The sequence below is a fragment of the Suricata suricatta genome, chromosome 1 (assembly GCF_006229205.1).
Source record: "Suricata suricatta isolate VVHF042 chromosome 1, meerkat_22Aug2017_6uvM2_HiC, whole genome shotgun sequence".
In the NCBI taxonomy this organism is placed as follows: Eukaryota; Metazoa; Chordata; class Mammalia; order Carnivora; family Herpestidae; genus Suricata; species Suricata suricatta.
Window position 1 is genome coordinate 107,954,737 of NC_043700.1, and position 14,423 is coordinate 107,969,159.

Here is a 14,423-nt window from a genome sequence, read left to right on the forward strand (position 1 = left end):
CAATAGTACAGCCAACGTTCTTTAACATCTAGAGATAAATAAAGCCTTGAACCAAATCCATTGAGTCTCTTGCTTCTCTTGTCACAGCTCTCTAGGATGAGATTCTGTCATTTCTTTCTTTTACCACCTGGCCTACAGGTATCCTCTTTCTCCAGATCCTACAGGACTTCTTCAAGTTTGAATACTTAACCACACCTCTGTGCTGGGTTTTAACAGAGGTCACCCAACCTTCTCAATAGGCTACAGAGCAGAGTGGACAATCCACCATCATTTGCAATGACCATGACATAGATTTAATGTCATCATCAAAGGGAATCTCGATTCTAGTTACCTCTCTATCAATCTCTACTTAGCACTTCTCTTAATATATGTTCATTTTCATGTATCAATTGTGTGCATGGCTTTTATCCACTAAGCTATAGTTCCTTGAAGTAGGGCCTATCTTTTTTTAAATGTTTGTGTTGATAACATACTGCTTCATTCCCCATGACAGTCAACTCTGTGATTTGGCCATGATGAGCGTTATTTGCACTGGGTAATAGGTGAAGCTATAACTGACATGCTCTATGCCCTAGTCCTTCTTATTTACCTATTTACATTGTTCTCCTGGTGACTTCCCTATTTGGGCCCCTAGACCTGAAGGCATCCATTTTCTTTAGGAGTTGTCAGTGATGGAATTCCAAGGGGAAAAAAAAAACCAAAATCTTGGCTTTTAACATCAAAATCTTTGTGCTGAATGATGGGAGAGAGACATTGTAAAGGATAAACAAATATATAAAATCTGTTTTCCTCCTCCACCTCACCCTCTTTACCAGATAAAGATCCCAGAAACTAAGAATGGAAGGAGAGTATGGGAAGAGCTTCAGAAAATGGTCTGTCCCTGGGCCTTGTCTCCTGCCCCAACCCTTGGAGAGCTTCAGCATATCTCTGATCTGAGTTTACCTGGGCATTCCTAGAGAAAGACAGCAGAGCTGGTGCTGAGAGGTGGAAGGAGCAGGGTGAGTGCCTGAGACAGTCCATGGTCCTTTGGGGGCCCTAGGACTGGAGGTGACTAACCTTCCTCTGGTTCCCTAAGAAAAGTCCTAGAAGACAGAGAGAGATAGAGACAGAGACAGAGAAAAGAAAAGGAGGGAGTGAGAGAAGAGAAAAGGGAAGGGGGAATGGGGGAGGAGTTGGAGGGAGGGAAAGAGAGAAAGGAGAGGGGAAAAAAGGAAAGATAGAAAAAAGGATTGCTTTTCCTACTTTCCCTACCTATTCAGCTGGAGTTGAGATTTTCTACACACTTGCAAAGGATCCTCTGAAAGATAGGTGTTAGGTCAAAACTGTTTTTAATTTTGTTATGGAAAGAATACTTAACATGAGATCTACCCTCCTAATGGATTTTTAAAGTATACAATACGGGATCGTTATCTGCAAGCACTGGATTGTACAGCACATCTCTAAAACCGTACTCATCTTTCGTAACTGAAAATTTCTACCTATTGACCAGTCACTCTCTGTTTTGTACATTTAAAGTTGTTGGTTATCAGGGCACCTGGGTGGCTCAGTTGGTTAAGCGTCTGACTCTGGCTCGGGTCATGATTCTCCAGGTTCCTGAGTTCAAGCCATGAGTTGGGGTCTGTGCTAACATCTCAGAGCCTGGAACTTGCTTCAATTTCTTTGTCTCCCTCCCTCTCTCTCTCTCTCTCTGCCCCTCCCCCACTCACACTTTGTCTCTCTGTCTCCCTTTCAAAAATGAACATTAAAAAATTTTTTTTAATGGAATTGTTGGCTATCAGCAATTTCATATTATTTAACTAACCTGATACAACAGGCAGGACCCCATTATGACTTCTGTGGTCATAAGACACTTCTTCCTATAAAGGAACTTTAAATTGGGGTGTCCTGGGTGGCTCCGTAGGTTAAACATCTGGCTCTTGATTGCAGCTCAGGTCATGATCTCGTGAGACCGCTGAGCTGGGCTGGGTGCTGACAGCATGGAGACTGCTGGGGATTCTCTCTCTCTCCCCCTTCTCTGGCCCTCTCATTTGCACTGTTTCTCTCTAAACAAATAAACTAAAAGAAAGAAAGAAAAGAAAGAAAGAAAGAAAGAAAGAAAGAAAGAAAGAAAGAAAGAAAGAAAGAAAGAAAGAAAAAGAAACTTAAAATTGTTTAATTGTTGAAATAGAGACAAAGATATGTTAATATTATATGTTAAAATATGTTCTTCACCCTAAAAGTTCATTATTAAAATTGATTTGTTGAGAAATAAAATCACTTTCATGGGTCCCTTAAAATATTGTGTTCTCTGTGCGTCCACCAGCCTGCTGGGACGAAAGCTCCAGGATGGGACAAAACCAGGCCAGCTGCCCTGGAGCTCAGTCCAGGAGAGGCACTCATCCCTTGCCCCCTAATACGGACTCCACATTCCTTTTTTTCCTCCTTGCTTTGGTAGATTCCTTTCTTTTCCAGGGAGGTGGACTTCTCTCTCCCTGGCCTTTCTGCAGGTGAATAAATCCTTCTAATCTCCAACCCCAGTCAGAAGGTCCTGCTCAGGTAATTAGCAAGGATATTTCCATTTCAAGTGGGAGCTAATTGCAAAACGCAGGGCTTTGAGCTGCTATGTAAATCAGCATGGCTATCCGATTGAGAGCTGCCCACTGTAATATTAAAAACAAACAAACAAACAAAAACCCCAAAGCAACACCCTCACCATATGGATACTGAGTTCCTGACCACCATCCACACGATCCCCTGGCGACCAGGAAAGTGAGCTAACAACCGATCTTTGTGGCGGGTACATTTACACATTGGCAAGGTTTCAGACCTCTCGCCCCTGCCCCCCTCCACTAATTGCCCCTCTAAGATTGTAGCAGAATACACACTGGCTCTCTCTTTGAAAACCACAGAAGTTTGTGTGAGTGAATGACATTTTATTACTCTGCCCTTTAGAAATTAGCCTCCGTACTGTCAGGCCTGCCGTGGAGCTTTTGCCCCACTTCATCCTCAGATGTCAACCACCCAGATCTCACTTAATGCTGGAGAGTGATGTGAATGGGGGGGTTTGACTGCGTGTAGATCAGAGCTGAGTCTCACGGTTTGGTGGGGCCAGTCTCTGCGGCTAGAAGGACATGGGGACTCACAGATGATGCGACAACATCTTTGCTCAAAGATTCATCATATGAGCTTTGAATAACACTGATCCATTAATCAATTATTTTTGGTAAAAAATATACACACAAGCCCCTTCTGGTTTTATTGCTCTTAAATTCGGTGGGTGGAGGTTTTACTCACTGAGTGATTCTCTGCCTTTAGAGTAAAACACCCAGTCTCTTTACTATGCCTATGTTTTTAAGTCAGGGAGAATTAAATTTGATTTTGTTTCAATAATTGTTTTGACAATTTTAAGATACCTTTTGAAACTATTTGCAACATTCCAGACTTTTTCAAAACCAAGGCTAGAATGAACCTTTTCAGCTACTTGTCCCATCTTTGAGTTTCAATTTAACGAGTCTTTGCATTTCTATTTAACAGTTGATTTTTGAAACTATATGGAAACTTCAAGTTAATTAAATATTTTAATTAAGAAAATAAGCATGACATAAATTATCAGTGTTCAGGAATTATTATAGAGTATCTCTGACAAGAAGACTAGTTATTTCCATGATGATTGTGAAAGTATTTTCTGATTATGCAGTTACAAGAAGCAATTTTCATTGTGATATTTGATATGAATAATTTCTAAGTGAATGGAGAGTTCTGGAGACAGAGTTCTAGATAGAGTAGATCTATGGTTCACTCTGGGAACTGATTACAACACCTAGAAATTACATATATATTGATAAATGAGATAATGTATATAAAAGAATCAAGCATTAGTATTGGTACACAGTATATTTTTAGCCAATGAGAGTAGAAATTGTGTATGAAATTATATCTTAACTTTCTAGAACTATTTTTAAAAATTTTTTAAGTTTATTTATTTTGAAAATTTTTTTCATGTTTATTTATTATGGAGACAGAGAGAAACAGAAAATGAATGGGGGAGGGACAGAGGGAGAGGGAGACACAGAATCTGAAGTAGGCTCCAGGCTCTGAGCTGTAAGCACAAAGCCCGATGTGAGGTTCAAACCCACAAACCAAGAGATCAAACCTGAGCCAAAGTTTGTTACTTAACCGACTGAGCCATCCAGGAGCCCCTGTTTATTTATTTTGAGAGAGAGAATGAGTGCGGATAGGCAGAGAGAGAGAGAGAATTCAGGCATGCTCCCCACCACCAGTGTAAGCCTGTGAGATCGTGACCTGAGCTGAAATCAAGAGTCACCCAGGCACCTCTCAAACTATTTTTCTATATGCTTCTCTATCAGTCTAACTCATTCGACAATACCTATTAAGCACCTACTTTTATATTGCACACATGCTAAGCCAGGCATTTATTCATATTTTGTTAACTGTAAAATTCTGATAGGTTTCAGCATTGATGGGGGCTTACATTACTGTCAGCCAGAGAAGCGATGGTGTGTCCTAGGCTCTCATTCCCTGTGGAGCAGTTGGATAACTAAGTGCCTTTGTATTTCTGTCAGCTGACTTTTAAGGACCATTTGAGGAAAGCACAGAAACTGTGGTCATTTGAAATCTAACACACGGTGAGATCAACAAGGCACTAGCCCCAAAACCTGCAAAATGGTGGGTGTCAATAGCTTGGAAGAAAATCCAAGAGATACTAGTGGAGCAGTCTTATTTTGAGAGAGAGAGAGGGTGCAAGGGATCGAGAGGCAGAGAAGAGAGAGGGGGAGAGAGAGAGAAGCCAGGCTCACCCGAAGCAGGGCTCAAGCTTACCTGAGCAGGGCTCAGACTAACTAATGGTGAGATCTTGACCTGAGGTCTGATGCTTAAACCGCCTGAGCCACACAGATGCCCTTGGAGCACTCTTTTAAGAAAATGATACAACACCAACACTCAGGGCGGCACAGATGATACTGTGGGAAATGTCGCGGACACGGACCATTCTGAATTAAAAATGTGATGCAACAGAGTTAGACTCTGGATATGAAAAGGTTTAGAAAAATGAACCATTTTATTTTGTTTATATTTTCCTTTCTATACACATCTAAGGATGATGTGATAAATACGTATGACTAAGCAGTTCTCTAATACCAAAGAGAAAAATGTCTAAGTAATAAGACAGCATAGTGTCACAGTTTCCATAAACATTATGTCATAACTTTGGAGGCTTTACCCAGCTTCTTAATGGTGTATGAAATAGTGCTGCATCTCACCATCAACTGTGCCTTAGATTCAATGAATTCTGAGTATCTGCTACACCCTGTGCTAGGCTTTGTAGATTCAGTTAATGAAGCAAACACCCACCAGATGCTGCAACCTTGCTATGTGCTGTGAATGGGCCAGATATGCTCTTATGGATGTTTTCTGGCTGGAGAAACAGACACCATACAGCATGTTTCCCGAGAAGCATAAATAATATGCAGAGGGAAAATGGGTAATGTATTTTGAAATATACTGCAATAGAGTTAAACACTGCTGTCTAAGACACAGTTCTGTTCTCAAAGAATTTATCATCAAGAGTCCAAGACAGGAGATTTCAAAATGGTATGTTAGACTCCAGAAACTCCTAAAAAGTCTGAAGGAAGTGATGGTTAAAACTGTCCTGAAGGGCAGGGAGCCTGGGTGGCTCAAGTCAGTTAAGCATCTGACTTTAGCTCAGATCATCAGAGCAGGTCATGATCTTGAAGTCCATGAGTTTGAGCCCTGTGTGGGGCTCTGTGCTGACAGCTCAGAGCCTGGAGCCTGCTTTGGATTCTGTGGCGGGGGGGTCTCTCTCTCCCCCTCCCCTCCGCCCCAGCCCCTCTCTCAAAAATAAAAAGATAAAAAAGAAATAAAGAATAAAAATAAAAAAAACTGTTCTGAAGGGCAAATAAGGATTAGCCTTAGGCAGCTGAAGAGCAGAGAAAGGGCATTCGAAGCAGAAGGACTGTCATATTCAAAAGCCAGGAAGTAAGAGGGAGGCTGGTGAACTTCCTCAACTGTAAGGAGTTAGGGTGGCAGAGCTCACAGCGTGAGGGCGAGGGACAGCCTAGCAGAGTAAGCCAGGGTTAGCGGATCCTGGAGGCTAGGGCAAATCTTTTGGTCTTTATTCCAAGACCAGGGGGGTTTTGTGCAGGGTGTAGGCATGCTAGCATTGTATTTTAGGAAGGTAACTGTTGCTGGAGTGTGGAGGGTGGGTTGATTTTCTTCCTTCCCCTCCCCCTAAGCAAAAAAGCCAGTTGTTGCGGTGATTCAGGAAGCTGACAAAGGCAGCCATGTTGTTTCCCAGTTTTCCCAATTTGACGGGATCTTTACCCTGCTGTGTATAGGTTTGTAATAAAATGTTGACTCCAGTAACCTATGGTCAGTGCTCAAGTGGAGCCCAGTTACAGACACTACAATCATTTATAAATGAAGTCCTGTCAAGTTATTTGACTAGAAAAGCAGATTAACAAACCCACTGATCCTGTGAGCAACTGATCAATAAAAATGCTGCTTCAATTACATGATAAAGTAAAAAATCAAAGTGTCTGGTTACCCTCCTGAGCTTCTGTGGGACTGAAGAATTTCCATCTGACATTTATCAAAGGGTCTTGAAAGCCAAAGAATGGTTTAGATGAAACTCAATTGATTTTGCGTTTCTGCCAGAACTCAGAGCTTTCTACAGGTCACAGCCTGTCAGATATAAAAAATCATAATTTTACCAGAGCTCTTTTCACGGTTTGGATGGGAGAAGTCCCCAGCAAGTGTTGGACTGATAAACACTGGTCGTGCGTCTGTTTAAGCAGAAGTAAATGAAAATGCCAAAAGGCTCAAGTTCAAAGGGAAGGTTCCATACCCGAGAAATGTCGCTTTACGAAATTCCCACTTTGGAAAAGTGCTCGGCAAAAAGGTTTCTTAAGCACAGCCAGGAAGACACAGTTCCAGTGCATTCACGCCTCTCCCAGCCAGCACCCCCACTGCTCTTTTTTCTTGGAGCCCGTGAAAGGCTGCGACACTCAGTGAGATGGGCTGTGTCCGGAGCCATCCTCGGAGGCTCCAGATCCAGGGAGAATGCTGAAATCTGTTCCTCAGTTGCTCATGCCTTTTTGAAAATAGTTCCATCTTCTAAGCAACTCTTCGCCAGGGATTAAGGATGAGCCAAACAAGTCACCTCTAGACATTTTATTCTCCTGCGCTTTTGTATTCCTGGGTGTGCGCAGGTTTACCCCTGCAGGAAACCATTTAAAGAATGTAGATAAACCTATCAGTGTTGTGAGTCACCCTGTCAAGAGAGTTATGTACAATTGTGCATCCATGTAAGTTATTTATCATACCCCGAGGCTTGATGGAATACAGTTTCCTTGATGAAGAGATAAAAAGGAGCAACATAAAAGCAAGGTAAAAGAAGACACTTCATTAAAACTGAATCTACCTTCTGGTCTTAACTTTTTTGGAGTTGTGTTTTTCTTTTTAGTATTACTGAAATTTATCATAACAAAAATTTACTTTGTAGAACATCTTTTGAGAAAATAAAGGGAACAGTGAGGAATGGAGTGCATTTGAAAGGGGACAGAAATACAGAAAAACAGACACAGAGAAAGGTAGAGAGACAAAGAAAGGAGGAGAAAGAGGCAAATGAAAGGAGTGGACTTCTGAAAAGCATGAATACTGAAAATGCAGTTAGAGACCGGTCTCCCGGAGAATGGAAATAAACGCTCTGACAAAGCAACAGATTTTTACTTTAGAAATTAGTGGGAGGAGTTTGTGGAGCTGGACAGAGACCACTCTGGGGTCACCTTGCTCCCAGGGAAGAGCAGTAAAATGAGGCCAAGGACAGGATCAGTCATCAAGGTCAATCGATTCAACTTGAGCAAACCAGTACCCTCACCTTAACAGGAAGGGTTCAAGCACCGGTTTTAGGGTTCCGTATCTCTCAGGGTGGGTGGGGTGGCCGCTGTAAGTGGGCCCAGGTCCAAGAAAGGGTGGAGAAGGGAGATAATTAATGCTTTATTCTATGTTGGAAGTTAGTTCAAACCCTGGTTTGTTTACCTTCCCTCTCCCATTGCTCTGTGAGAACAGAACCCTCAGGCTTAAATAAGCCTCAGGAAGAATAGCTGATTTTCAGGACATAAGATTAAGGGCTCACTAAATAGAGGAATACAAAAAAAAAATGTTTTAACCTCTTAATACTGTGTTTCAAAGGACTTAAATTTAAACTACACAAATAACATATGGATACAGTTGCTTTGTGAAAAATGAAAATATTACATTTAAGGCTAAACTCCCCTGTCATCACCATTCTTAATCCCAAATCTTCCTCGGCCTCTTCCAAGGAAGCCTTACCAGCCTACTGTGTTTCTTTTACACACTTTTTCTAGGTAGGAACTATGCAGTATTGTTTTCTATGGATAAGTGTGTCTTAAAAATGAATATGGTTTTTAACATTTTGTACTGAATACACTTGACATGTCACATTGTATAGAACCTTAAGGTACACAGGATGTTACTTTGATACATTTATACATTGTACTGTGATTGCCATGGTAACGGTATCTACCAGGTTATGTAATTATAGTACAATACCGTCTATACTCACTGTCCGTGCATTAGATCTCTGCGGCTTATTTATGGTTTGTTACAAGTCTGTGCCCTTAAACACTCATACTCCCACCTCTCCCCTCCCTGTCCCCATGTAACTACCATTTTGCTCTCTGTTTTCCACAGGTTTAACTTCTTTAGATTCCACATGTAACTGGTAACATACAGTACTTGTCTTTCTCTGACTGACTCATCTTGCTTAGCATCGGGTGCTCAAGGTCCATCTATGTAGTTCCAAATGGCAGAATACCCTCCTTCCTCATGGCTGAGTAATATTCCATTGTGTATGTACCACATCTTCTTTTCCCATTCATCTGTTGACGGGCACTGGGGCTATTTCCATAACTTGGCTATTGTGAATAATGTAGTGATAAACATGGGAATGCAGCTAACTTGTCAAAATCCTGTTTTCATTTCCTTTGGGGGTGAATTGGAAGAAGTGGAATTGCTGGGTTGTAGTTTAGATATTTTGAGGAGCCCCCATATTGTTTTCCATACTGGCTAGATCAACTTACATTCTCACCAACAACGTAGAAGAGTTTGGTATGGGTTTTTTCTTTATTGCTATGTCTTAGAGATGGGTTTGTATTAGTACATGAATTCCACCTCATTGTTTTTTTAAATTAATATATATTTTTTTATTATTTGAGAGAGAGTGTGGGTGGGGAAGAAGGACAGAAGGACAGAGAGAGAGCTTATGCAGGGTCCTTGCTCAGTGAGGGTCCTGACATGGGGCTCAATCTCACGACCCTGGGATCATGACTTGAGCTGAAATCAAGAGTCAGACACTCAGCCAACTGAGCCACCCAGGCACCTCACTATCTCATTTATTTTAACTGTTTTATAGTGTTCTGTGGGAGAGATAAGACATTGGTTTTTTTAGCCATTCCCCTAGGATTTACAGTTGTGTGCTTTTCGGGCTGTTGTTTTAGCCCCTGTAAATAAATGCTGCAAAGACCAACCATATACATGCTGCCTTGTTCATCAATGTAATTGTTTCTCTGAGGTATAAATAATCTGGTTTCTAGCCTCTGGCTCTCTAAATCTTAGAAGGGCAGTTTGAAGTCGGCTACAGGTCACAAAGGGTCTGAAAAATTGCCACAAAACTGGAGAGAAAGGAAGAATTACTCTACTCATAACAAAACGTTAACCCATTTCCCAGAAACATAAATCAACTTTTAGTCTTCCAGTCTCTGAAAAACTATTAGGAATGCTACACATGCCATCACCTCTGAGAATATTACTTTCTCTCTTTTATAGCCTTCATATTAAAGATGCATTTCAGGAATAAAGAATAGTAGCCATTTTATATTTATATGCAAACATGCATACACCAAGACTTTCATCATAATGCATAGAGCCACTCTAAGAATATTTATTGTCTTCTCATTTCCTAAGTGAACATTTAATGTACACATGAAGTGGGATGAAACAAAAGGGAATGAGGTCAAAATTGGACAGCAGAGTCATTTTGGCCCTGTACTATCTCTCCTGGCAGCGTCAGGATCAATCCAGTCGAAAATCCTCTGAGCAGCTGTTTGTATGCCATTGACTAATGAAGTGCTTTGAGTGCTCTGTTATTAATGTGATGAAGCAGGAGAGAGAATAAAGAAAGAAAGAATGGACCAAAGGAGAGACATCCTAAAGAGAGACTCTCTTTCCCCAGCCACTTGTGGAAATCCATTTCAGGTCAACTGGGACCAATTGTGAGTCCTGGCCTGGGGCAAAATTCCTATTTGCAGTCAAGAAATTAATGGGTGACACCTTGAAATGGGTTGGCTTTAACGGAATCAATGGCTGATAAGGCAATCTTTCCTCAGGCCAAATTCCCACTGAAGTTCACAAGTTAGGGCTGACTGAAGACAGATGGACCCTTGAACTTCTTATTTTCTAAAGACCACTCCTCACAAAACACTGCAGTATTTCTGGCGCGAACACTTTTCTGTCTTTGCCCATCCTCTCTTTAATTGGCATGGAAGAATCCTGATGTTAACGAATTCCATTTACAGAGGACTCTACAATGTGTAGAATTCTTTATCCGGCTGTTTCTTAATCTGTTTCCTCTAAGAACGTTGTCCATAAGGCCAGAGAGGGAACTGTTCCTTTACAGTAGCTCCTTTTGAAATCTCTAGGCAACAGGAAAGAGAAAGAGCAGCTCTGTTGGTTCAGCTGGTTTTTACAGCTGAAGATAACATGAGCCATAGATCTGTTGAGGTTTGTGTTTTCTTGGAGGGGGAGGAGAATTCAGGGAGCAAAATAAAGAGAAGGTTAAGTTTAATATTTCATAACTGTGTGCTGTTTTCCAGGTTTTACTCCTGTAATATTCTCTGTGTGTGGCCAGGTCCTTCGTAACACAGCCCCATTGAAGAAGGAGAGGGAAAAGGAAGAGGGAGGAAGGGTGGGGGATAAAAACTAGCCTTTGGGGGAGAAAAAGACCACTGCTTTTAAGTACCCACCATGACCTTAACTGGATGTAGTCAAGGCCTCGTGGAACTGAGTTGGTTATTCAATTTTGAAAACAGGATAAGGGACAAGCGTGAGTATGGCTTTTGTAGTCAAGCCAGAAGAGGGAAGTGACCCACTTAGAATCTTCTCTGGAAAAAAGTGGGTTCCTGAGGCATTAGAAAGTTGATGGGCTGAGTGCTTTCCTTTTCTCTGAGAGTTGTGTAGGGTAATGTCAGCTAGGGAAAAGAAAGATGAAAATAATAAAAATAATAATAAACAATAATAAATCTGAAGAACAAAGATGGTTGAATCATTGGAGCAAAATCTGTTGCGTATCTTGGCATCTTTTTGTGAAATTAAAAAATAGGAAAAAGATTTTTTAAATTTCTGGAGAAAGAACAAGCCTTGGCAGGTCCACATTATGTATGCAATGCTGTTCCTGCTACCAGACTGGGAATCTAACAAGCTTAGCTGCTTAATAGAAGCATATTTTATTTTCAGGTTGGCCAAGCTATTTCCTGCCTTTGGAGGAAAAACCAGTTGCAGTTACTGTACCCTGACCGTATTTTTTTCTTTCTGAATATCATAACCTTTTAAATAACAAGCATGCTGCTCTTTTAAGGGCTCTGAAAACATGGATGGAGAAATCTAACAACACTCTATTCTCCTGTGTCTCAAGATGAACAACCCTTCCTCCAAGTCCATATACTGTCGCTGGGGTTTCTGAATGTAAATGTAGAAAATGACAATTATTTTGGTCTCTCAAGTGTGAGAAAAAATAACCAAAACACACTATAGTGATCAAGCCACATAGCCTTGAAAAGAGCCATTGAAAATAGGACCAGTTTCTAAGTTTCTGGGCTGAGGTGGGGGGGTGGGGGGGTGGGGGTCTGTCAAAGCAGGGCAGGGTGTGCCAGGCACAGCAAGGAAGTGTGGGGAGGTAGTGGTGCCCGGATGGGAAGGCTTGTGCCTTGGGCAGTTCATATTCATCGATGAATATTTCTTCAGTACACGATCATCGAGCTAAAAAGAATTTTGGGTTTTATATAATCTAATGCTCTTGTTTTATTGACTGACTTGCTAGGGCGAGTGGGACCATCAAGCCAAAATTCCAGAGCTCTTGTCTCCCTGGTAGGAATTTTCCATTGCTTTAAGTTGGGCATTTTACCATCAGGTTAACACACACAGTCTCTGTCTTCTAGTAGCTTACAGTTTAAAATGTTGATTTCCCAGAAAAAAAGTGTACTTTGGGGAATGAATTAGCACTGAAATGATGAAGACACTTGGTTCTAAGCCTGTGTCGCTGGGTGACCGTAAGAAAACCACTGAGCTTGTCTGGGCTTGTGAGCGACAGGAGGGACTGTGGTGGCTTCTTTAGTATTTTGAAGGGCTATGGTTCTGTATGAAAGTAATGCAGACTCTTTGTTGTGCCGTTGGAGATATCGGAGTGGTCAGATGTGAGGTTAAATTTCTCGTTTGAAAGTGTGATATTGAAAGAGTAAGTATTACCTGTTTCTGTATCAAAGGTCAGTGTGGGTTCTCACAGTAACAGAAATGCCCTGGCTCCGTCCTTCTTCCTTTACAAACAGGCAGCACATGTCAGCTTCCTGACTGACTTCTGGTAAATCATCCTAAAATGATTCCTGGCATTCACCTCACAGAGGGTTAAAACTTCCTCTCACAAACCAAGGGCTACACGCAGAGGAGAGAGACTACAAAGGAGGGTGTTGTTGCTTATTTTAAACCAATTGGGAGAAGAGAGTGCCAAAAGGAGAAAAATGCTGTGGTATACTTTTAAAAATGCAGATTCACAAGAAAAATTTTACAGAAGTCTTTTTTTTAACTCCATTTCCCCTGTCTCCTCTCCACCCCACCTAGACCACCCCTAAAAATGTCCTCATTCAGAAGAGAAAGACTGTTTCTGCTATCATACTGTATTGAAACCCAAGAACAAAAGGTTTCTGAGCAGTGGCTCAGATAGGCTTAGTGATGTTGGCCCACTGGATTCCCAGCTGTGGCCCCAGAAGGCCATGGGGGGCAAATATGGTTTCCTGTGGGGCTGCTTTCATCTCTTCCATTAGAAGGACTGGAAGAGGAACATGGTGGATTTAGTGGAGGTAAAAAGGAGCCCCAGACTCATTCTTTAGCCCCATCTTTCTGAGAAATAAGATGAATGGTCACATCTGTCAAAGGCTGAACCTTCTTGGAAAGTGACAGCAGGGTGTAGTAACCTCTATTGCTGGAGACCAAGAAGAGATGAGGGACAGAGGGTCAGGCTTGGCTCCTATCTGTGTGGAAAGCTTTTCATTATTTCCTGTAACAAAGATCTGGGTCTTGACCCTTCAGAAAAACTTCTGGTCAGTATTACATCTAGCAACCTTTTACTGATATAACTTTCCAGAGGTAGAAAGCATATAGTGAAGAATTAATATCTACTGAAGAAACAGAATGAGCTGCTGGAAACTTCCATGCTATTACATTAGAAATATGCAAACAAGCTGGTATCGTGCATGTGTAAACAGTCCAGAATAAGACAATATTAAAAATATTTATTTTGGGCTCTTTCTCGTGGCGCCTCAGAGGTGGTAGGCGACATCGAGATGAAGCTGAACATCTCTTTCCCAGCTACTGGCTGCCAGAAACTCATTGAAGTGGACGATGAATGCAAACTTCGTACCTTTAATGAAAAGCGAATGGCCACAGAAGTCGCTGCTGATGCCTTAGGGGAAGAATGGAAGGGTTATGCGGTTCGAATCAGTGGTGGCAATGACAAACAAGGCTTCCCCATGAAGCAGGGTGTCTTGACCCATGGCCGTGTCCGCTTGCTGCTGAGTAAGGGGCATTCCTGCTACCATCCACGGAGGACTGGAAAAAGAAAGCACAAATCTGTCCAGGGTTGCATTGTGGATGCCAATCTCAGTGTTCTCAACTTGGTCATTGTCAAAAAAGGGGAGAAGGATATTCCTGGACTCACTGATGCTACTGTGCCTCGTCGCCTGGGGCCCAAAAGAGCTAGCAGAATACGCAAGCTTTTCAACCTCTCAAAGGAAGATGATGTCCGCCAGTATGTTGTGAGAAAGCCCCTAAACAAAGAAGGTAAAAAACCTCGAACCAAAGCACCCAAGATTCAGCGTCTTGTTACTCCACGCATCCTCCAACACAAACGTCGGTGCATTGCTTTGAAGAAGCAGCGCACAAAGAAAAACAAGGAAGAGGCTGCAGAATATGCTAAGCTTTTGGCCAAAAGAATGAAGGAGGCCAAAGAAAAACGCCAAGAACAGATTGCAAAGAGACGGAGGCTATCTTCGCTGAGAGCTTCTACCTCAAAGTCTGAGTCTAGTCAAAAATGAGATTGTTGTAAGAGAAACAAATAA

The 14,423-nt window shown here is 41.8% G+C and overlaps 1 pseudogene; it reads left to right on the top strand.

The window, feature by feature from the left end:
* Positions 1 to 13,634: 13,634 nt before the first annotated feature.
* On the top strand, positions 13,635 to 14,423 carry LOC115275778 (annotated as a pseudogene).